This window comes from Cebus imitator, unplaced genomic scaffold, assembly GCF_001604975.1.
Source record: "Cebus imitator isolate Cc_AM_T3 unplaced genomic scaffold, Cebus_imitator-1.0 Scaffold38, whole genome shotgun sequence".
NCBI lineage: Eukaryota > Metazoa > Chordata > Mammalia > Primates > Cebidae > Cebus > Cebus imitator.
In genome coordinates this window covers 7,610,139-7,635,813 of record NW_016107353.1, presented here as the reverse complement: position 1 = coordinate 7,635,813, position 25,675 = coordinate 7,610,139, and the positions used below count along the sequence as shown (strand labels likewise).

Below are 25,675 nucleotides of genomic sequence, written 5' to 3'. Positions count from 1 at the left end.
TGAAAATTATTATGTTTTTTGATCCATTAGAAACGCAAATTCTGTTCTAGAGGAGAATCAAATATATCTTTTGGAAATTAAAGATATACTTTTAGTAACCCATGGGTAACTAAATGATAATAAAAATAAGTGATTTAAAAGGACTAATAAAATGAATAAACTTCTGGAGAGTCCAATCAAGAAAAAAAGAAAGCACAAATAACAATTATCAGGAATGAAAAAGGAGACATTACTACATATTTTACAGGCCATGAAAAAGTAAGAGGATAGGACCAACAACTTTCTTCTTACAATTTTAAATCTGGAAGAAATACACCAGCACTCTCCAACCGTTTTGGCACCAGCGACCAGTTTCTTGGAAGACAATTTTTCCGGACAAGGTATAGAGGGGACTGTAATGCTGTCACTGCTCTGACAGGAGGCCGAGCTCAGGCGGTAAGGTTCACTGGCCCACTGCTGCTTACCTCCTGCTGTGCGGCCCCCATTCCTAACAGCACAGGGACTGGTACTGGTCTGCGGCCTGGGGGCTGGGGACCTCTGAAATAGATGTCTTTCTAGAAAGTTATTTCAAACCAAAAGAGACACTGGAAGACTGTTCAGAAACAGCCTTACTAAAGAAATTGAATTTGTAATTAAAAGCCTTTCCAAATACACACACAAAACAAAAATAAGAAACTCTGGCCCAGATGGCTTCACTAGTGAATTCTAATTAATAATGTTAGTCTTGCACAAACTTTTTCACATAGTAGAGAAAAAGAAACCACTCTTCAACTTCCTTTAAGAATTTAGCAAAACATTAAAATCAAAATTTAACAAGGGCATTATAAAAAAGAAAAATTACAAGATTTTCTCATTCATGAATCTAGATGAAAAAATCCTAAATATACTATTAGCAAATGAAATCTAGTAATGTGCAAAATCATAATTAACAGCAAAAAATGTTAATGTTTCCCCTTCGAAATTGCCAACTATGACTACTTTTAGTCAACACTATAGTGGAGATACCAGCTAGTGAAGATCCTAGCCTTACTAAAGACAACAGAATGAAATAAAAAGTGTAATGATTTTAAAGTGGACTAGATTGAAAAAAAAGTCCTTATGTTCAGATTACATAATTATGTACACAGGAACAAATCTACAGATGAACTGCAGTTGTATACAGAGGTAAAACTTAGAAATCTATACATTACTATATATCAGAAGCAAACAAAATAAAATTTATTACAATAGCATTTATTATGGCATTTAAATATAAAATACCTAGGAATAAATAATAAATAATATGCAAGGCCTCTATACAGAAAACTATAAACAGTACTGAGAGAAATCGAAAACTGCTATATAAACTGTTACTGTATTAGAAAGCTCAATTTTGTAACATTCTCTCCAAATTGATCTATAGATAAAATTTAATTCTAATAAAAATATCAGCAGGTTTCTTTGAATTGTTTGACTTCATTAGTAATCAGGGGAGTGGGAATGAAAACTATGAGGTAATACTACACAACAAACAGATGAGCTAAAAGAATACCAAGTATGGTGAGAACAAAGTACTGGGAACTGTCATAGTTCTCTTGCGAAAATGTGAAGAGATGCAAAATTTTTTTTTTTTTTTAATATAGATGGAGTCTCGCTCTGTCTCCCAGGCTGGAGTGCAATGGCACGATCCAGCTCACTGCAACCTCCAGCTGCTGGGTTCAAGCAGCCTCCCAAGTAGTTGGGACTATAGGTGCATGCCACCACATCCGGCCAATTTTTTGTCTTTTAGTGGAGATGGGGTTTCACCATGTTGCCCAGCTGGGTATCAAACTCTTGAGTTCGGGCAATCCGCCCCCAACAGCCTCCCAAAGTGCTAAGATTACAGGCTTGAGCCACTGCACCTGGCCCCAATTTTTTACATGTTATAAATACACATACCCTATGACCTGGCAATTCCACTTCTACATATATACCCACCAGAAATATGTGCGATGGGCCAGACGTGGTGGCTCACGCCTGTCATCCCAGCACTTTGGGAGGCCAAGCCGGTCGGATCATGAGGTCAAGAGATCGAGACCATCCTGGCCAATATGGCGAAACCCCGTCTCTACCAAAAATATAAAAATTAGCTGGGCGTGGTGGTGTAGTCCCACCTACTCAGGAGGCTGTGGTAGAAAAACTGCTTGAACCTGGGAGGTGGAAGCTGCAGTGGGCCCAGATTGTGCCATTACACTCCAGCCTGACTACAGAGCAAGACTCCATCTCAAAAAAAAAGAAATATGTGCAATGTTTGTCAAGAAACATATGAAAGAATGTCCACAGCAGCATTATTCATATTGGATACAAACAACAGAATGGATAAAAAAAATTGTACTGAATTCACACAATAGCATACTATACAGCAATGAAACCCAATTATAACTATATTTACAAATACGATTTTCAGTAAAACATATTGGGCCCAAAAGGATACCTAGCTGCATAATTATTCCATTTATGTAAAGTAACAAAAACAAAAACAAATCCAACAACCCCAAAACCAAAACTTCAAACCAGACAGAACTAAACCATTATGTTCCCAATGTATTAATAGGTGGTAAAATTATAAAGAAAAGCAAAAAAAGTAATTAACATGAAGTAAAAATTGTGGGTAACTCTGGAGGTGGGAGAGAACAGTGACTGGGAATGGCAGGATGGGAGTTTCTGGGGTTACTGAGACAGTGTTTCATTTCGTGACCTGGATGGTCATTACATGGGTTTTGTTTTATGATAAATGGGTTGTACATTTGCATTTTTTACCCTTTTCTAGTATGTGTTGGATTTCTCAAGAAAGAGGATTTAAGACAAGAATTGCATGATGCAAAGACACGGTATACACAAATTAACATACAATGATGAAAATAAATATCCAGAACTTTCTTTGAAGATTCCCAAAGGGATCCATTCCATGAATTAAAAAGGAAAGAAAAGAAAAAAAAAGACTGTAACACTATTCTCTATAACAATGTAGTTAAAAATTTTTTTTAATGTTTTATAAGAATCTTGGAGTTTAAAACCTACTACTGGCTGTAGCATTAGTGAAGGAGAATTAATACATACCTGGGACCTGAACTAACTTGTTGGACTAATATTCAGAAGGCTAAAATCTCACATTTTTAACTCTAGACTACAGAATGGAAGCCAACAGGAATATACATTTTATATTCTTAAATCATGGGTACACAAAACACATAGTTTGGTATGTTTTCATGACAGTTGGAGAAAAAAACAATTTTAGTAAGTTTCAATTAGGATATATCATCACTTATGAAAATGGTGTCAAAAACATGCTTGAGCACATTTGGTGCATTTGTTACATTAGGCTATTATACCAGCAGCATCTGTTAGAATATTGTGAAATACATTTTTCACAATATAGTATTTTTCACATTAACCTACTGTCAGATAACAAGATGTGAACCTAATAGTTGCTCATCAACACAGAAGTCATACTGCCGCTTTTCAGAAACAAATCGATACCCAAAGAAAGCGATAGAGAGGCCTTTCTCAAACCTAAGGAAAACACTCCCCACATCACTGCTGAGAAAATCATTATCTTCAAGCCCAACAAAAAAAGCAAGAGCATTAAGATCCTTGTTGAGCACGTTGTTTTAGTAAGCCCTGCTGAAATATAGTGGTGTTTAAATAACACAGGAAAATATTCTCTAGAAGAGTTCATTATGAATTTATGCTCTACAAAAAGTGCTAATCTCATGTCCCTTCCACTGACATTAGTGTAACTGCCCATTCAACATGGGTAGGGTTGTGGCAATCTAAGATCACTCATACAAGAAAAGCAGGAAAAAATAGCTATGTAAAAAGAATCACTGTAGTTAAAAAAAAAAAAAATTAGTGGCACGTGCCTGTAATTTCACCCACTTGGGAGGCTGAGAGGGGAGAATCACTTGATCCCAGGAGTTCTAGACCAGCCTGGGCAACACAGCGAGATCTGTCTCAAAAACAAACAACCTCAAATTAAAACCGATACTATCTGCCCAAATTGCATCTTTCCTCAGACTATTCCTCAGGGCAGGCTGCTCCATTCAGTGTATATTCAGGAATCTCCATCTACTCCCTCTCTAGACCTCATCATTAATTTATAACTGGGGCTTGCCTAGGTAGCAGTAGCTGCAGGAGATTAAGGCAAAGTCAAACAAATTCCAATCATAACTAGGTTTACTTAAAGGAACAGTCCCACAGGCTCCCCGAAGTAAAACTTCTTCCCATCTTGCATAATATTTTACTTCCTTTTATACGTCCCCTCCTTCCCCGAGTCTCCTGCCTAGGATGAAGGATTACAAGTAATTCCGTGCAAGTAAATGTAATTTTTAGAGGAATGAATATACTCTATATGTTTACCATAACCAGAATTAGTGGTTAAGGTGGCCATTACATTTCCTTAATAATGTGAATACGTTAAAATCAGGTGGAAGCTTGTAAATACATAGAGAAAAACTATATGATTAAAAATACAATATAATTCTTATTAAGTAAGCATACTGGGCTTTGTATTAATATTACATTGCTTCCAGCTTACTTGTAACTACTTATACTCAATATTTTTTAAGGTGAAACCACTGAACTGTACAACGATAATTACTATAATTGAATTACCTATTGACTAGTGTCTGTGGAACTTAATTCTCACTGTGTCTGGAAGACAGCATTCAGTTTTAAATTTTATTTATATGTGAAATGCTTCCATTATACTTTTCCGAAAATGGGGTGATCACAGAGGGTGCTGAAGTTAAAACAAGGGAAGTCACCTGCTGCAAAGTCAGAGCTGCCACTAATGGTGAGCTTCATTTCCAGCAGCAAGGCTCCCTCCTCAGGGCCTTTTCCTAGCCCCAGGGAACTAGGTAAGGAGGAGATCACCGGAGGCAATTTCAGGAGAGAGGAAGAAAGAGCCTAATTGCTCCAAATCCCACCTCCTTTCCATCCTCCACACTGTTAAGTCTGGTGTAAAGGAGAGCCAGTATGGGTTTTGGTAGGGTTTGTGAAAACACGAGTGTATCAAAAGGACAGCCTACTGGAGTGAGCAGTGGCTTTGTACAGTTTGTACACAGGTAGCTTCAGGTATTCATTGATCCAGGCCTCAATCCATGTCACTAGGAACCAGTTCTCCTTAATTCATTTCTCAGGTTTGTTTCCCAAATTTGGCTTCATTCCCTCTTGGTTGCCAGCAGCTCTTAGTGTCATGGGAAAGAGGCAACAGCATTTGACTTGCTCAAACCCAAACCCTGGAGTTTGCTGCTTTTACAGCCCATGAGATTTAATTCTAGGTCATTGGAATACAGTCTGCTTTAGCAGAATACAGGGGGAGGTTAGTCTCCCAACCAAAATCTGGGTACTGTGTGCATAAGAAAGTTATGAATGCTAGGCAGAAAAAACAGACGTCAACCACATAACCCATTCAACTGAGTCGTCTGTCCCTGCTTTTTCCCCCCTGGTCTTCAGTAAGGACAGTTATCCGTGTTACTGGGGAGAAAGCGGGTGATCTTGCTGCTGTTGCTCCAATTCTAAGTACCCTTCACAGGCTCTTGTTGGGTTTGATGTGCAGTTATTAACCTTGCAGGAGCCAAGGAAGATGAAAAGATGGTTCAATGCAACAGGATTTTACCACACTCATGGAGCACAGCGCTAACACTCAGGTTACATAAGGAGGAGCTACAATAAAAGCAGAGAATGTTCGTTCACTTTTTCTTTCATAAGCCCTATATATTAACACTAAAAATTAACATATCTGATAAGATTTAAGATAGAAGAAAAATGAATCATAGAACATCCATATAAATAAATATAATAGCAAAATATTTTATATCATCAGCATCTGACCATAGCATATGGAATGGTCATAAAAATCCCCGCTATGATCCACTGTGTGCGGTGGCTCATGCCTGTAATCCCAGCACTTTGGGAGGCTAAGGCAAGTGGATCACTTGAGGTCAGGCATTTGAGACGAGCCTGGCCAACATGGTGAAACACCGTCTCTACTAAAAACACAAAAATTAGCCAGCTGTGGTGGCAGGCACCTGTAATCCCAGCTACTTGGGAGGCTGAGGCAGGAGAACTGCTTGAACCTGGGAAGCGGAGGTTGCAGGGAGCCGAGATCACTCTAGCCTGGGCAATAGCACGAGACTCCATCTCGAAGGAAAAAAAAAAAAACAAAACCAAAAAACCTTGCTATGATCAAAACATATGTATATGCATGTATATATACATATGCACTTTTTTGCTGTATGCAATATAAACATATTTAATTAGTATTTCTACCTATATGCTTATAAATGAGATTGTTTATAAAGTTTACAAATTTCTTTCTCATGCTCTCCTGAAATAATACCTATTTGAAGAATATATACGTATAAATATAGGCATATGTGTATATTTTTTGCTGAATTATTTTAAATGCTTAATTTAGGGTTTCTGCATATATGTTTATAAATGAGATTGGTTTATAATTTTCTCATGTTATTCTTGTCTAGTTGGTGTCAAAATTATATAAGCCTTGAAAGAGAAGTTGGGTACCTTTCATTTTCTGAAATAGCTTATGTAACACAGAAGTTATTTGTTCACTGAAATTGGGTAAAACTTGCTTCTGAAACTCGATCATCTTTTTTTCCTCCTCCTTTCTTTTAAGGGGACTCCGGCTACTGGTTGAATTTCTTTATGATAATCAGTCTTTTCATGTTTTCTACTATTTCTAAATCACTTTTTAGACATGTGTATGTTTCAAGAAAATTGCTCATTTTATTTGTTTTCAAATTTATTTTCCTAAAGTCATTCTCTTATAATTTTGAGATTTCCACTGAATTGGTTATTATGCCCTCCTTTTAATTTGACATACTTTTCTTTCTTTCTTGTTCAACATCAGGAATATTGTCTATTTTATTAGTAATTTCAAAGAACAAGATTTTATGTTAGACCTCTTTACAATTTTTCTTTAACTTCTATTCTGTTTTCCTTTTCTAACTTTTTGAGTTGAAGAATGCTGACAGCTGATCAATTTGCATCATTCTTATGTTCTTAGAAATACATTTAAGGCTAGATATTTCCTTACAATACTGATAGGGCTGAAACCCACTAATTTATGTATTTTCATTTGTGTTTGTGGCTAAATATTTCCAGTTTTAATTATGCTTTATTCTCTGATGCTGAGTTGAGTTAGAAAGTTTTCTGTTTGTGTGAATATTGAAAAATATAGATTTTGGGGGGTTGGAGTGAGAGGACTGCCTCTTTAACTTTACCTCCTACTACTTTACCCCTCAATCATGGAGTTCTAGCTAAAGGCACCTCCTTGCTATTTATTGAACACAACACACACACTCTGGACTCAGGATGGGTTGTTCCATCCAGTCGGGTGTTCTTTCTCCAGATCTGTACATGGTTAACTCCCTCACCTCTTTCAAGTCTTTGCTCATATGTCACATTCCCAGTAAGTCTTATACCTTGACCCTTATTTACAATTATACTTCCTTTCTCACTAGCATTCTTAATTCTGTTCACTCCATTTCTCCCCACACCCCATACTCCTTATCTCCTTCTTACATACCCCATACTTACAGTATGTACTATGTTTATCTCTTTCTTCTCTACCTAGAATTTCATGCAAGCCAAAATTTCTTTGTTTTTTATTAATGTATACTGAATACCGAGAACAACGTCTAGCGTTAGTGTGATATGCTACTGCACTGCCTTCTGGCCTTTGCTGTAGCTGCTGAGAAGTCTGCTGTTGGTCAAATTGTTGTTCCTTTATATCTTCTCTGGTTGCTTTTATCATTTTGTCTGGTATTTTATCTTTTCACTGCAATTTTTATGGGTGTGGACTCAGTTTTAATAATCCTGTGTAGGACTTCTAATTTCTCAATCTGATGATCTATGTATTTCAAATATTACCTTTCATTTTCTCTAGTCTCAAATTCTGGAATCCTTATTAAAGAATACACTTAACATTCTTATTTCAACCTCCAAAACTTTTTCATCTTTTTATTCACTCATTTTTAATGACTTTTTCATTCTAGAAGTTCAATATCATCATTATTTAAATCAACCTCTTTTCCCACATTGTCTTATTCGTTTTTTATAATTTCTATTGCTTATTTTATCTCTTTATTATTTTAAAGAACATTTATTTTATAATCTCTTTGACAGAGCCCTATTAGTTCTAGAGCTGCCAATACATCTTTCTCTTGGGTCTACTGTCATTCATGGTGGACCAATTCTTCCTGCCTATACTTTTTAAAATGTAAGTTCATCTTCAACGGAAATTATTTTTTCTGTGGGAAATGTATGGCCTAAGTTTCGCTTCCTGAACAAAATAGGATTTAAGGGAAGAAGTAGTGGAGATAGCATACTGGCAGAAAACCAACAGTATCCATTATACTCTAGTATCTATAATGTTTATAGTTTTTAGAAACACTCATATTCATCTCATAATCCTAATTTATTTGTAACCCAGCTTCAGACCAGTTGCAAAAAATTATAAATAGATCTCACACTGTTTTTTCTTTTTTTTTTTTTTTTGGAGACCAAGTCTCACTCTATTGCCTAGGCTGGAGTGCAGCTCACTGCAACCCTCGCCTTGTGTGTTCAAGTGATTCTTGTGCCTCAGCCTCCAGAGTGTCTGGGACTACAGGCATGAGTCACCATGCCTGGCTAATTTTTGTATTTCTAGTAAAGATGGCGTTTCATCATGTTGGCCAGGCTGGTCTCAAACTCCTGACCTCAGGTGATCTGCCCACCTCAGCCTCCCAAAGTGCTGGAATTACGGACGTGAGCCACTATGCCCGGCCATACTGTTTTTTATCTTACTGAAGAAAACAGAACACAATAGAAATAAAATTGTTACTTAGAGACTCAGCAGTAGAGTAGTGTATTGAATGTCTGTTCTGCACAGGCACTGGACAAGGGAATGGATGAACTGATTTCAAGGCAGACTATGATAAACTGCCTTTAGAGATTTTATGGGAGAAAATGTGTGGATATGTTTAACTCTGGATAACAGAAACAATATTCCTGAGATATCTGAAGTTGGTACTAAAAGGATTTCAGCAGGCATAGGGAAGGGCATTTCATACAAAGAAATTATGAGCTAAGCCCCAAAAGTGGGTATCATGTTTGGTAAATGTAAACTCATCTGGAGTGGCATGTGTATATGGGGAGGAGGTGGAAAATGCAGACGGAAAGAAAGGTTGAAGCCAAATTTTCCTTACCCAGCACTGTGTGAGTACTTCTATTAGAGACTTTCTGTCCTATAACTGCTGCTTTGTCTTTCTCACTAGACTCCTTGAAGGCAGAACTTTTGTTTTATTCATCTTTGTATGTTCTCAAATTAGTACAGTCCCTATCACTCAGCAGACACTTAATAAATATTGCTGAATGAAAATAATGAATCATGAAAGACATGAAATGTGGTGGTAAGAAAAGTTGGCCCTATTCTACAAGTAGTGGAAGCAAGAGAGGCATTTTGAGCTGGGGAGTGACATGCTCAGACATATGTCTTCAAAAAATAATATAAGGTCAAAATACGCTGCATGACCGAGTGCTTGGATCACAATTTACTTAGCTGTGCTAGTGAAGGGATAGGTAAGTCTTTACTTGAGATAAGACTTGGAGTCTGTCTCTGAGCACATTTTACATCCCAAGCAAAAAATTGCATTTTTTTTTTACCCTGTAGCAAAACGTAGACTTTTGTCTGTTTTATTATAATCAATCTTAGTGATCTAGACACATGTTACAGTTGGAGTAATCATATAAGATTTTTCTAACCTAGCAGCTTTGGCACATATTAAGAACTATACATTTTGCTTCAAAATTAATGTAGCTGACTTCCTTGATTTCTTACTAGTCTATCACATTTCTGAAAATTTCAAAAGCCTTCTTTCTCTGAGATATCTGAGTCACTGCTGACACATAGTGGGCTGCTAAATAGTAAAGACTCTGTATCCCAGAAATGCTCTCACATTTACACCTGGGGGAAGTGTGAGCTTTTTAAATTGGTCACTCAGCAGATAGAGTGCTAGAATCAGTTATTCCTATGCAAGTTGATATATCCAATTATGTTAAATGTTCCCTTTAATGAATTTGCCTTAAATGAGATGACTTGAATCTATGTTTTTAATATAAACATGTTTTTATTATTGGAAAACTAAATAGAATGCCGATTAAAATATTAATATAACAGTCCCAAATTTCTAAATGTCTTCTATGTTTTGGATTACAATTATCCATAAACTACTGGTTTTCCAACTTTGGTTAGTGAAATCTATTGAATTTCATTTTTAAAATATAATTTTAGCTATTTAAAAACTAAAAACAATACAAGTACATGAATAAGTAATAAAATAGGGGTGATATAGTGAACTCATAAGGAAAGAAAACTCTGGAGCCAGATTTATGGGGATCTTGTCAGTTACAGGACTGTGACTTTAATAAGGTATTTAGCATCTCACACTTCAGTTATCTAAGAGGTGGAATAGCTATATCACTTCCTTAGTAGTTATATCACTTGTTAACATATTAGAGGACACTGATGCATTTATTTGTATTGCAAATAAATTTATTATTGTTTGTATCTTGGACTAAAGATTTGCCTGTCATTTCTGTTTAATTGAGAATGTCTGAAGTTTACAGAGCAAGTTGTCAAAAAAAGTTATCATTTGTAATTCCTCATCTATGTGAATCAGAATTTTCTCTAAAATGTATAATTAAAACAAAAGAAATAAGTTGCACTGGATCTCAGAGCTGCAGAAAAATGAAAATGTATTAGCAGCAATTGTAGGTGCCTGTGTTTTGGAGTAAGACAGTTGAGTTTATGAATAAGCTCTAACTTTTTGCCATCTCTGTGACCTTGGATGTTTTAAAAGTTCCTTGAGGCTCAATGTAATCATATGTAAAAATAATATAGTAATAGTACCCTCTAGAAAATTTTATTCTCAATTTTTTATTCATCAAAACAACTCCATCACTTTCAACATTAGATGTTAGAAGTAAATATTATAAAAATAAGATTCTGTTAGTAAAATATCACTTTTCTTTGCTTATGTGAGTTATAAATAATATTTGCTTTTAAATAATGGGTTTGAATGCTTGAAAAGCTTGAAAAGCCTTGAACTATACTATCTTTATACCCTATTTCTGAATGGTCATTCAAATGACCAAATTTTAAACATTGTTAGATTGTGCTGCCCCCTACCGACCCAGTTTCTCCAAAATATTTTGAGTCATCAGTTAAGTCAAAACTTACAGTATTAAAGTAATTCTCTAGTAGGCTGGAGGACAGTAATAACATAGATGATAAAATATTGAATGTAGCTTTCAATAATATACGACATTTATCAAGATATTAAAGTATAAACAATCAATGGTGGGAGCAAATGAACATAATATATTTCCAACTGTGTAGATATCCAATTCCAAGTAACTACTATAATTGCTATTGTTTACAGTGCTGCTGACACCTGGTGAAAAATTAGCAAAATATATACATTTTTGGCTAAAATTAAATGTTCAGTAATTACTTCCTGGATTCTTTCACTGAATTAATAGCAACTTGATCTTTATTTCCCTACATTAGAATGGCATTTGTTTTTTGGCTAGCTGCAATGTTTGAAAATTATATTTTTCATGCATTACCTTTTCCACCTTTTGGGCATCTTCTCTTTTATAATCTCACATGACAAACCAGAAATACACTGGTAATGTTTCCTCCAGAGAGCATCTCAAAATAGGCTCTTCCTTACTATTAAAACTCCTTTAATAGAGTGCTATCATCTAATTGTGCAAAAAGTACTTGACAAATCAAAAGAGCTAGGAGCAGTTCTACCTGTTGCTAGTCCTAAGCCTTGGAGATAACTGACCTACTGAAAGTCTCATTTTTCTCTATTATAAAACAGAAATTCATGTTCATGTCCACTCAAGTGATAAGATTACAAAAGCGAAAACATGTTTTAAAAAAAGATCACTATAACTTTATTTCTATAATGCAATTTCATCTTATCTCTTCCACATTCTGATGTTTCTTGTGCACCATTATCTGTGTAGTCTGCCGTGGATGCATACAGCGGGAAATGGGTGAGGCAGGGATGCAGAGAGCAGGCACAGGAGAGGTCTCCTATGCTCAATCAGGTCATCCTCCAGGTCAGCTCAAACTGTTACTTACTTTTAAATCTTTGAACTTTTGGCCTTGTATCTCTCTTCTGATAATCTCAGTTTTCCTTAACTGGATGGCCATTTTGGATCAGCTCACCACACTGCAGTTCACCAATCTTCATGCCAGCATATGGACATCAGACACTGGTAAGCTAAATTTCCATACACCTGGCTTTGGTGGTGACTCACCTCTACTCAAAAACACTTAAGGACAGAATGGTGAAGTAAGAACCTCTGAAAGTCTGCTCTTCTATAAAAGCAACATAAACACTGGCAAACATCGTTAAAATAAACTTTTTCAGAGCTCTGAACTAACTGAAGGCATGCAACACTCCAAGGAGCATTTATTCAAGAAAAATCACTGAATATTGTGAGAATGACAAGGTTTGTAGCATTTTAACTGTACCATCTTCCCATTACCCTCTCCCCAGTTTCCCAGTAGTGTTGAAAGCCAACACTCGCAACTATGAAATCTAGCAGCCCACAGATGCTGGAGGAGGATGAATGGGTACATGCCCAGGAGCCCCATCTTCAGAGAAATGACATTACTTGACTTGTCTCACAGTTCTGTGAAAAGTTCCATTCTCTAGGCTTTGCCCTGATTTTACTTGGCTCAGAGATTGATCTGTGTGAACAGAACAGCAACAGCTGTATCCTTAGAACATTTGTTGAAACAATTAGTGGCAATTGTTTAACACTGCAGCCACCAAGAAGCAGTAACAGTTCTGGCTAATGAAAAAAATAAGAGGAAAATCTAGGGAATGAGAAGTTCTAACACATTTCTGGAAATCTAGCGGGCCATGTGCATGGCTATGTGCATGTCATGAAAAAAACTTGAGAAGGTCCTAGTCTCTTACCTCTAGCTGATCTTGTTGCTCCATGCACGCAGAAAGTGAAAGTTAAGACACAATTGTAAACTGACTCTTGGAGCACTGAAGGCATGGCTCAATACACACAGAACTCCTCAGCAAAGACTTAATGAAATCTCTGTCCAGTTATTAGCTGACCACTAATGTTAACTGAGATGCACATGACAATAATACAGACTTTACAATATTAACCCAAGAAAGTCTTCAAAGAGGAATGACAACAACAAGCAGCAACAACAAACTGTGGGGGCAACCATTCTAGGAGAATGTCTTTGTCAAGGCATTCAGATTGGCAATGAAGAATTAAAGCTACCTCTATTCACAGATGACATGATCTCCTATGTAGGAAATCCTAACATACACACACACACAAAATAAGTTGCAGAACTAATGAATATGTTCAGCAAAGCTTTAGGATTTGTGATCAATATATGAAAATCAATTTTATTTCTTTACACTAGCAATCAATGATAAGAAGACAAAATTAAGAAAACAATTCCATTCACAATAGCATCAACATGAATAGAATACTTAGGAATATATTTAATGAAACTGTAAAACTTGTATTATATTGAAAGTTACAAAACATTTTTGAAAGAAATCAAAGACGTTCTAAATAAATGAAAAGACATCTCATGCTAGTGGACTGGATCCTCTCCTTCTTTCTTACCACTGTAAGAGGAGGCATCCCTTGTATTTCAGACCAGTTTCTCTATTTGCTGTCTGGATCCTATTTTCTACAGCCTTCTTGTCTCACATCCTAAATATCATTCTTCAATGAATATGTCTCAGCCATATTTAAATATGCTTAAGTCTCACTCATATTTTAAAAATTCATTTTGAATCCCAAACTACCTATGGCCAAGGAAAGACGTGCTGGAAAAGAATCAGGCAGAACAATCCCCAGAACTCACATAGAACAATTCACATTCTGAACAAAGTGTAGAAAACATAATATATGCAGCACTGAGTTAAGTACTTAGAAGGAAACTGCCTGAGTAGTGGGGCCAAATTAACCCTAGAATAAAGCATGTCTAGTTTTCTGTCGCAAAACATAAAAGCAAGCCTCAAAAGGATCAAACTGCTTTCAAGTAGCCTGATTGCATCCAAGAACAAAGCTCAAAAGTATGAGAAAACAAAATACTTTAGCACCCAATAATGTAAAATCCACAATATCTGGGATCCATTAAAAATGATCAAGCACACAAAGAAGGAAAATAAAACCCACATTAAGGGAAAAAGTCATCAGTAAAAACTGATCCAGAAATAAAACAGATGACATCGACATGGACCTTAAAACAGCTATTATAAATATGCTCCATGTAGAAGAAAACATGGACTTGTTAAAAAGAGACAGAGACTACATAAAATAGACCCAAATTTAACTTATGGAGACTGAAAAATATATCTGAGATGAAAAATACACTGGACTGGATTATCACACATTGCACAGAAAAAGATCAATGAATCCAAAGACATAGCAACAGAAGATCCAAAATCAAACCAGAAAGGAGGAGAAAAAAAAAAAAAAAAGGGAAACCAGGTTAGGTGGCTCATGCCTGTAATCCCAGCACTTTGGAAGGGTGAGACCGATAGACCACTTGAGGCCAGGAGTTTGAGACCAGCCTGGCCAACATGGCAAAAGCCTGTCTCTACTAAAAATACAAAAAATTAGCCAGGTGTGGTGGCACACACCTGTAATCCTAGATACTTGGGAGGCTGAGGCAGGAGAATCACTTGAACCTGGGAGGCGGAGGTTGCAGTGAGCTGAGATTGTGCCACTGTACTCCAGCCTGAGTGGCAGAGTGAGACTCTATTTCGGAAAAAAAAGAAAAGGCGGTGGGGAGTCGGGGAATTAAGAACAGAGCATCAGTGAGTTTTTGGACAACTTCAAAGGGTCTCATATACATATGTAATTAGAATTTCACAACGGGGTTATGTGGCCAGAACTAATATTTGAAGAAGTACTGGCAAAAGGTTTCCTTCAATTAAAACTACAAATCCAAACCTCTGAGAAGCTCAGTGAACCTCAATCAACAAGATGAGATATATATGATGAGATTATGGCTCCTAGCTTTAACAACTATTTGTATGGTGGTACTGTAAAATGATTTAGGAAATGGTGGAGGAAAGGCATGTTTAAGGGGTAGGGGCAGAAAGGAGTTCAATATTGTACACACTGAGCTTAAGGACTAAAAGTATAAAGCTTTAAAGGTATACTACATGTGAAAGCACTCTGTAACCAGTTGAAGAGTTTTACAAATGATTTAAGTATGTGTTCAACTAAGACAAGAAACTCAGGGATCTATTTATAATACTAATGATAATGCTAAGCTTAAAACTGTAAAACATAGATACAGATATTCAAATAAATAGGAATAAGGCATAGTTAAGAGTAAGAAAATCAAAACAGGGTGCAGTGGCTCACACCTGTAATCCCAGCACTTTGGGAGGCTGAAGCGAGTGGATCGCCTGAGCCCAGGAGTTCAAGATCAGCTCTGGCAACATAACAAGACTCCTGTCTCTACAAAAAAAAAAACTATTAAAAATTAGATGGGTGTGGCAGCATGCACTGTGGTCTCAGCTACTCGGGAGACTGAGGTGTGAGAATTGCTTGAGCCTTGGAGGTTGAGGCTGCAATGAGCCATGACTGCACCACTGTCCTCCAGCCTGGGTGACAGAGCAAGACCTTTTCTCAAAACAAATAAGCAGCAGCAACAACAACAAAAACCTAACCAATCAAATTGCTGTAACTATGTGTCAACCTTGTTTGAATAATGTTGTAACCCTGCCAAAGGCTCCTCTGTCTCTCCCTATAGAAATGAGACCTTAACTTCCCTACTTTGGAATGCCATCTCCATTCCTATGGAGTTGGTGTTTTTGGGTGGTCCATCCTCACACTTTATACTTGAATAAGCTCTCGAAAAAAAAAAAGAGTAAAGAAGATAATCAGATATAAGCCAGATATCTTTTGGGCTAGGTTCTCAAAAATAAGCAATTAGACAGTTGCCAAAATAAGTCAGAATTAGCACTCAGCTCTAGGAGTCTTACAAATTTTTATTTGCCTACACCTTGCACAAGAAGCAAAAAGAATACTTTAGAAAATACAGAGGTTTTGATCTGTGAGTTCACTGGGGAATGTATAAGTGAATATATTAATATGGAAGGCAAGATAAAACAGTAACTAATACTCAGATCCACCATTACTGGTACCACTATTGGCTGACTCCAGCTACTCAATCAGATTTATGCGTTTACTGGCATACTCAGCTATCAAATGAAATAAACCTACTTGTATGTAATGTCTATTAACTCATTTCTTATTATACTTTCAATAAATATGAAGAACAAGATATGAATCTGAGGGCTTCTCCAGTGAAAACAGCTTCTGGTATAAATTTGAGGTTTATTGTCACAAAACCTGCACCCACTCTAGGAATAATAAAAGCTGAAGAACCTATATTCCAGTGGAGAGTAAAAGTAACCATTGTCTTCCAAACTGAGTCTGATTCTCCAGAGAACCTGACCTGAGGGCAACTGCTAAGATGCTTCACTAGAAATATATGTGCACTTTCAGAAAGTTCTCCTCCTAGAAAGAGGTATAACTGCAACATTAGTACTGTAACATACAAGAACTGCATGTCTATTAATTAAGAGAAGGCACCACCTTTTAAAGTTAGTTATCCCCCAGCTGGCTTACAGAAAGGTCCTCTAGCCATTGTAGGGGCAAAAAGAGATCAGAATAAGATATAATAAATTCAGAGAATGGTATATAGATTTACAAAAGCTCCTAGCCAAAGTGTGGGAATGAAGTCAGTTTTACAGGGCTTTAGAAAAAAATCTCAGAAACAAGTAAGAGGTATAGGTAGATCTGTAACAGTGGGGAAGATTCACAATGGTCGGATTTAAGGCAGCTACAATAGAATCCAGAAGAGGCCAGGGACATATCAGTACCATGGATAGCTCCCACTCAGTTTCTCTGTCTTTAATCCCAGAAAGCCAAAAATTATATCCAATTGCAATACTCTGTACTTGGAGGCCATTTACAGACATCTTGAAAAGGGAAATATCTGAATTATCTGAGACACAGACTATGGCCACATCTGATCATCATTATTATGTGTGTGTGTGTGTGTGTGTGTGTGTGTGTTTGTATTATACATATATAAAATCATCATCATCTTAGACTTAACTGAGGGACTGTTGAGGGGTCATTAACTTACAAAAACCAATTAAGGGTGATGAAATAATCTGTACAACAAACCCCCATGACACAAGTTTACCTATATAACAAACCTGCACATGTGCCCTGAACTTAAAATAAAAGTTAAAAAAAAAACTCAATTATGTCCAAGCAAGGCGAGGAGTGCATCCTCACAGAGGAGTGGCACACCAGCAGGGTGAAGAGAATGTCCATGCCAGGGTGGGAAGAAAGATATGAAGTGGTGACTTGGCATGGGGAAAGAACCCAGATGGGCAGCCTGGTGGTGACCATCAAATCCTGAGCAGGGTAAGAAGAGCATTTCCACAGAGTGATGACCTTGCCTGGGTGTAGAGCCTTGGTGTGGTAAAGAAGACATTTCATTGAAGGCAACACATAGTGACATAGAATGGGATGTCAGAGCCCTTTGTAGGGTGAGGAGGGCATCCATTCAGAGGCATGGGCCAGTGCAGCTGTCAGGTCTCAAGTAGGGTAAGGAGAGTGTTTCCATAGAAGAGTGGTCTAGTGTGGGATGTCAGAGCCCAAGCATGGTAACTAAGGCTGGTGTCCTGCATCGGGGCAGCCTGGTATAAGGCTTCAAATCCTGTGCAGGGTGAAGAGAGCCTTTAACTGACGTCAGGGGCCAAACACAATGAGGACTTCATGCAGGGGAGAAAATAAACACAGGGAGTTAGAACCTGACTTTGGGAATGGGTACATTTACATGGAAGAAGGAATAGCTGCAGCAGAACATTGGCTACATTCAATGCGATTGATCAAATGAGTTAGTACATTAAGGTTAACAGAAGCCATGCTTCTCACTATGGAAGATGGTAGCTACAAATATAAAAAGGGAGAAAATTAGTATGAATCCTGTGGTGCTGAACTGAAATTGGCAGTCTCAATGTGAATGCATGGCTTTCAATATATAGACATAGAAATAAATATAAATGTAAATATGTGTATGCATGTATACATATATAAAAATAGAATAATGATCAAAACCAGAAAGATAACATTCCATAAGTCTTGCCTCTATGAAAAGGTGGCATAAGTCATTAAAGATATTTAGTATGGTATATACCATTCTAGTGTACAATTAAGACTTCAACAATTTATATTTTCTTTCATATTTTATAACAAGTTCTACACATATTAAGGCTATCCATAAAAAAGGGAGAAAATTTTTAAAAATTATTCATGCAAGATGTTCACAGGGACAAAATGGATTATGAAAACAATGAACTGTCAATTCCCACTAAAAGGAAATCAAATTAAACTATCCTTACAAAAAAGTGGGTAAAAGGTGATAGTCATAGCAGGGATGACAGAAGTAACAGTAGTGATGATGATGATGATGATGACGATATTAACACAACTAATATTTACTGATTATTTGCTAAGTCCCAGGAACTGTGCTAAACTACTTCATATGAATTAAAATCTTAAACACACTCTCAATTAGGAGTTAGGACAACGATGATTTCAGTTTAAATTTATGAATACCTTGAGTTTCAAATTTCCTTTCTTAAATTTTAAAATGGTAATAATAATTCTCTTATACCACAAAACAGACTGAAGATTAGTTCAGATTCAAATTTCAAATGTTATGAATAAGTTACTGACAAATATAATAGCAAAATATGATTCATATGTTCATTAAAATAGGAATACAGAAGGTTATTTCTGAGAGACCAACTTCATCGTGAATTCTCTAGCTACCTGAGTTATTACATATGATGTTATTACTGTTGTTTTTGTATATATCCTCATAGAGCATTAAAAGCATTTCCCAGGAAATGAAATGATAATAGCTACAGAAAAAGCAATGGTTTTTATTTCACTTTGTCATGATGTGTTATTTTGGAATAAATCTTTTAATGTTATCTTCATTCCTGCTGTCATTTTACACTGTGAATTTCAAGACAGTCCAGGTGGTCCAGGTGGGACTATATATCATAAGAATGGCCTTGTGGATAATTAATGGGCCACTTGGCATATTTTTCTAAATCAGTGTTCCTAAAAGACCAATGAAGCCCAGGAAATGATGAATGTGTCGGTTTCTTAAAAATTTACTTCTAATGTCTTCAGTGCCACAATAAACTTTGTTTAAATAAACTGAATTCAAAGAAAAATATTATCTATAATATTCTAGGTTACATACAATGAACACTGGTTAAAAGAATATGTTTTTTCTCGTGGTCATGACTTTAATTCCTCTTAAAATGTTTTTTTCTCTCAAAATATGCTAAGCTTCTAACAAATCAAAGGTAAATAATTTTAATATTTTACAGTATATATGAAATGTAAAATTTTGAAAGAAGCCAAAGGCAATGAAATGGTTAACATTTAATAGTGTGTATAACTACTTCTTTCCATTCAGACCTATTTCAAACTACTCAATAAAATTCAATTCTACAAATATTTTTCATAAAATATTCATAACCTTATTCATATTAAAGGTTTAGCTGGTTGTAGTTTGAGCAGTTTTGGAAAAATCAGTTTTAAAATAGTTTTTTTGAATGATGTGGTTTGTTTCATGTTACGTCTTTGGTCAGAACCAACAGATATTTCAGAACTTGACAGTGACTCATTGCAGTCCTGGGGCTATCCAGAAAGTAACAGTGAAGAAGAAGATATGAAAGTAAGATAGATTTTATAGGGCAATGGCAATTGATACTGTAGAGTCTCTTGTAGAGCTTTTAAAAGATACATATACTCAGGCCCCACAAATCTAAGTAGGAGCCTGAACATCTTTACTTTCAAAAGATTCCTCAACTCATTCTAGTGTAATCAAGATTGAGAATCACAGTTTACAAGGCTTACTTAGCTCATAGCCAATTAAGCATAACAGAAAGGCACTGATTATGTGAAACAAAGACCTGAAGTTTTTTAAAGGCAATGTGCAGAAAATTCTACCTAATTCTGATGTAGCATCAAACTGACTAGAATAGGATTTCATCTACATTATATCCAATCACTGAAGCTTTAGTGAACATTATTATCAAGAAATTTAAATAAACATTATATTAGACATTAGCTGATTATCTCCCTAGCATCCATTCACCACTTCCTTTAGTGGTGGTACGATGAACTAAACTCCTTTCTAACTCTCATCTAGTGTGATTTGGAAGGTGATCTACCACCCAGCTCCAGGGCATAAGCTAATCAGTGCAGCCCATCTCTGTAGCCACTGTGATTGGTTCTGGATTGGGCACATAACTCAGTGAGACACAAGGAGTTTCAAGAGGGCCCCTATGTGAAACCTGATTATACAGAGGATGCATGGAAAGTCAGGGTCGGGGAAGAGGGTAGAAAGAGAAGCCAGCATGTTGGTAATATTATTTCAGTCATGCCTGAAGAAAGGCCTGCTCTCCAGATCTTTACTATTGTTTAAGCCATTTTGAGTTGGTGTGCATTCACTTGAAACTGGCAGAATCTTAACTGATGCAAATAGTTATTCAATGTAATATCTGGCTCTTTATGATTAAATGATGGTAGGGGAATTTCTAAAAAGAAAACTTTTCTTCATATTTTAACTATAATTGCATTTATACTACTTTATGATTCTACTCCTGAAGCTATTTCTTGGATACCTAATGAAGACACATTGCTAAATATTTGAAAAGGAGACCAAAGGCAGTAAAAGATGGAAAGATCTGATGAAACACAAAAAAAACAAGACAAAAATACATCCTCAGAACTTATTCCAAAATATATACTTCAACTCACTCATATCCACAATGTTCTTTGGGAAAACGATTTATATCAGTGGCTCTGATATTTTAGTGTATGCTACCATCACTTGGGCAATTTGTTTAGAACAGATCCCTAGGCTGCTTTCCAGTGATTCTGATTTAGTGGATCTAGTGTTGAGTCCCCAAAGTAGATACTGTTCATATTCCACAAGATTCTGATGCAAATGGTTCGTAGAGCTTACCCAGAAATTCTGCAGGACAGAAGAGGGTAGTGGATTTGTTTCAGAACAAACACTTCAGGTTTTAATTTTGCATTTTAAATACTGATTTTTAAAGAGTGGCGTTTCTAATGTAATATAAAAGTAAAAAGTATTTTCCAAAAGTAAACAAGCCTAAGATCTCATTAAAAGAAGATAAAGGGGAGGCTGGGCCTGGTGGCTCATGCCTGTAATCCCAGCACTTTGGGAGGCTAAGGTGGCAGATCACAAGGTCAAGATATCAAGACCATCCTGGCCAACAGGGTGGATCTCCATCTCTACTAAAAATACAAAAATTAGCTGGGTGTGGTGGTGCATGCCTGTAGTCCCAGCTACTCGGGAGGCTGAGGCAGGGGAATCACTTGAACCCAGGAGGCAGAGGTTGCAGTGAGCCGAGATCACACTTCTGCACTCCAAGTGGGTGACAGTGAAACTCTGTCTCAAAAAAAAAAAAAAAAAAAAAGAAAAAGAAAGAAAAAGAAAAAAAAAAAAAAAAAAAAAAAAAGATGAACAGAAGAAGAAATACTGTATATGAGTTTACAATAAGCTCATTTACAATATAAGATAGCTCTTCACTAGTGAAGAACTACATACATAAATCTACTTTTATTTTTTCAGACAGGGCCTCACTCTGTCACCCACGCTAGAGTACAGTGGTGCAACCATGGCTCACTGAAGCCTCAATCTCCCAGCCTCAAGCAATCCTCCCACCTCAGCCTCCCTAGTAGCTGGAGCCACAGGCATGATGCCCAACTAATTTTTTGAAACAGTTTTTGTAGAGACTGATCTTCCTGCCTCAGCCTTCTAAAGTACTGAGATTACAGCATGGGCCACCACACCTGGCCTGATAAATCTATCTTGAAAATAATTAATAGTCATACATCTAATCATCTATTTTATTTTATTTTATTTTATTTTTTTGAGATGAAGTTTCGCTTTTTTTGCCCAGGCCAGAGTGCAATGGCGTGATCTTGGTCATGATCTGCAACCTCTGCCTCCTGGGTTCAAATAATTCTCCTGTCTCAGCCTCCCAAGTAGCTAGGATTACAGGCACCTGCCCTCACACCAAGCTAATTTTTGGTATTTTTAGTAGAGACGAGGTTTCACCATGTTGGCCAAGCTGGTCTCGAACTCCTGACCTCATATGATCCACCCACCTCGGCCTCCCAAAGTGCTGGGATTACAGGAATGAGCCACCGTGCCCTGTTCTGATCATCCAATTTTAAAAATGTTATGTACTTGGAAGGAGAGGAGAAAAAGAAGAAACTATTCATTTTAGGTATAGTTTTCAAAAAAGATAGTTTAATATAAAAGCATTAATTTGAAGACTGCTACCAAAACCCCCGGTTGTAAGCCACAGTGAACACTGTTAGTTGCCCGCTCAACAGCTACTGCCAGCCTCTTTATTTCTTGTTGTAAGGGCTCTCCTCCTAGAGACTAAAAATGCCAGCACTTGAATTTCCAGTCTTTCTGGCAGAGACCACGGGTATGTAACCAAATTCTAACCAATGGACTCTAAGAGGAAGTTTGCTGAGGGCATCTGCTGTAGCCATCACTAACAGCCATACATAAAATGTCACCTCCCCTGCCAAAGTCCTCAATGGAGGGTCTCCTTATCAACTCCCTGAGGATCTCCACTTCTACAATGCTCAAGCCACTGCCCCAGGAGTGAGGGTAAGAATGTGAAATATACCTATCTTATTATTCAATGAAAATAAAGTCTAAGTGGTACTTAAGTTCTCCTAGACTCTTCAGTGCTTTTACAATACTTAGCCTTAGTTCAAACACCCAAACACTGTCTACATGCTGACTTGCAAAAGAACTTTGAACTTATGAGTATGGGACCACAACACATTCATTAGGTAGGTTATGGCTGGCAGTATAGCATAGCACGGACTGTCTAGATATACATTTACCTGTGAAAGCACATTTTGCCATTTTTCCCATTTTAAATATCCAAGCCCCTGCCTACTCAACAGCCACAGAACCCCATCTACTAAGGAACATAACATTATCAACAGCCTCTACTTCTCTATATGTCACTCACACAATTTAGTAAACTGTTAAATTGATCAGAGCCATGAAATTTTAGGATTGTTAATGAGTTAACATATTTCATGATACATTCTAGGGTACAGAATCATAAAAGATTCAGCAGAAAATGGTGAGAAACATCCAAAAGGACCAAAATTTAAAAAGAAATGGCAAGGATCCACAAAGAGAGAATCCAGCACTTTTTCATAAAATTATTTTGGTTATAATATATTTTCAGCAGCATACCAGCACTGATGATGAAAAGAGCACTTTTAGTTCTCATTTCTGGATCTACTTTACATTATATTTTTGTCCTAAAAATCACAATCTTGACATTTCAGGGATTCTGAAAGGTTTTTATATCTAATGAAAAACAAACTACATGGGAATAAAGACATGTTCCTACTTTAAACTTGGTTCTATCAGCAATCTCAGACAAACCTAACCCGCTTTCAGGTCAAATTTAGTGTTATAAAGATATATTCATAAAGTACAGAATAGCTAAAAGAACAGACTGTGGAGACAGATGAATTTAAATCCTCCCTCTGCCTCTTACTAAGCATGTGACTTTGGACAATTCAGTTAACCTTTCTATACCGGTTTTTGTTTTTTTTTTTCCAGCCATAGATTAAGGATAATAGTACCTATTTTGGGGGTAAATGTGTTAATATACATCATGCTTAAAACTGCACCCAGTACATGGAAGCACTATTCAAGTTGAAGAAACTAAGTGGTTGTTGCCTTTCTTTACCTCTTTCTACTAATGTAAATATTCTTAGACATTATATGTGAAAAAACATTTTAACTAAATCAAAACCTGGTTATGACTGGCAGTGTTTCAGTATAGCATGGACTGCCTAGATATAAATTTTAAAATCTGAAAACTTCTTATTCTATCATTAATACTAAACTTCTACTGTGAACTACATCAGTCAGGATTCAGTGAAGGAACAGAAATCACTTTGGGTATTCTAAGAAAGAGATTTAATTCAGAAAATTAGGTGCTTATGAAATTGTTAGAAGAGCCGGGGTAGCGAGGTTTAGGCTAGACCTGCAGAAGTGACTCCTAGAGCACTGAGAAGCTGGTCCACCAAAGGAGCTACGACGTAGTGAGAAGCTGGGAAGGTATGAGTTAAAGAATATATTACCTGAGCTTGATCAAGAGATCGGGAAGTCTTTACAGCCCATGCAATTACCTCTTAGTGTACATGAAGCTGTAAACTAGCTGCTATACACCATGGAATACCATGCAGCCCTAAAATAGAATAAAATATATTCTTTGCAGCAACACGGATGCAGCTGGAGGCCATTATCCTAAGTGAATTAGCGCAGAAACAGAAAATCAAATCCACATGTTCTCACTTAGAAATGGGAACTAAATAATGGGTACACATAGACATAAAGATGGAAACAATAGACTCTGGGAATTTCAAAAGGGGGGAGGGTGGGATGGGGTAAGGACTGAGAAACTACTCATTGGGTACTATGCTCACTATTTGGGTGATGGGTTCAATAGAAGCTCAAACTCCAGCATTATGCAATATATCCTTGTAACAAACATGGACACCTACCCCTTGAATCTAAAAAAAAGAAAAAGAATGTTACTGGAGGAGAAAAAACATCTTTCCTTGAACTTGCCTGCCTGAAGCAGTAAGAAAATGGCCTCTGCCTTCACTTTAACCTTGCAAATCATGCACATACATGTTTAATTGCTGGAACCTGATTAGCACTCAGAACACTGCTGAATCTCAAATATATTCCTCTTTAAGTACAGGAAAAAAAAAAAACAACTAGAAAGGGCTGCGAATATTTGTATTTTGCCAAGCAATAAAATGTAACACAGTGACTTTGGGATACTCAAAGTCACAAAAGTACAGTTTTATAATCTGTAAAATGGGGATTAAATAGTGATGCTCTACCCATAATAATGTTGTGTTTAGGATTTAAAGAGATTATACATAGAAAACACTTAATATAGTGAAAATAACATTTCCTTGCCATTTTGAAGCCTTAGCTTAACTGTCTTGTAGCATGCAGCTTTGCAGCTGAAAAGTTTGATGCCCTTCTAATCTTTCTAATTTTTATGTCACCTGGGAGTCTTTTAGGATTTTCTTTTACCCCTGGTGTTCTAAAATTTCAAAATGATGTGTCTAGGTCTGGACTTTCTCATTTGTTGTTCAGGTCCCTTCAGAGACATGCTCTTCAGCACTGGCACACTGCCTTGTATTTTTAATACAACCTCCTCCCCTCTGTTTTCTTTCTTTATGAATCACCTGTTAGTCATATTTAAATCCTCCTGGATTATCTAAGTCTCTAACCCTTTTTTAAATCTTTCCATCTGTTTCTTTTCTACTCTATTTTCCTTTTTAGTTCCTGGAGTTTTTTGGGTTTTTTTTTTTTTTTTTTTTTTTTTTTTTTTTTTTTTTTTTTTTTTTTTTTTTTTTTTTT

At 36.6% G+C, this 25,675-nt stretch overlaps 1 protein-coding gene across 6 annotated transcripts in view; it reads right to left on the bottom strand.

The window, feature by feature from the left end:
* SYT14 (synaptotagmin 14) overlaps positions 1 to 25,675 on the bottom strand; it is a 185,203-nt gene that overhangs the window by 8,969 nt on the left and 150,559 nt on the right. The gene's annotated exons all lie outside the window — the stretch shown is intronic.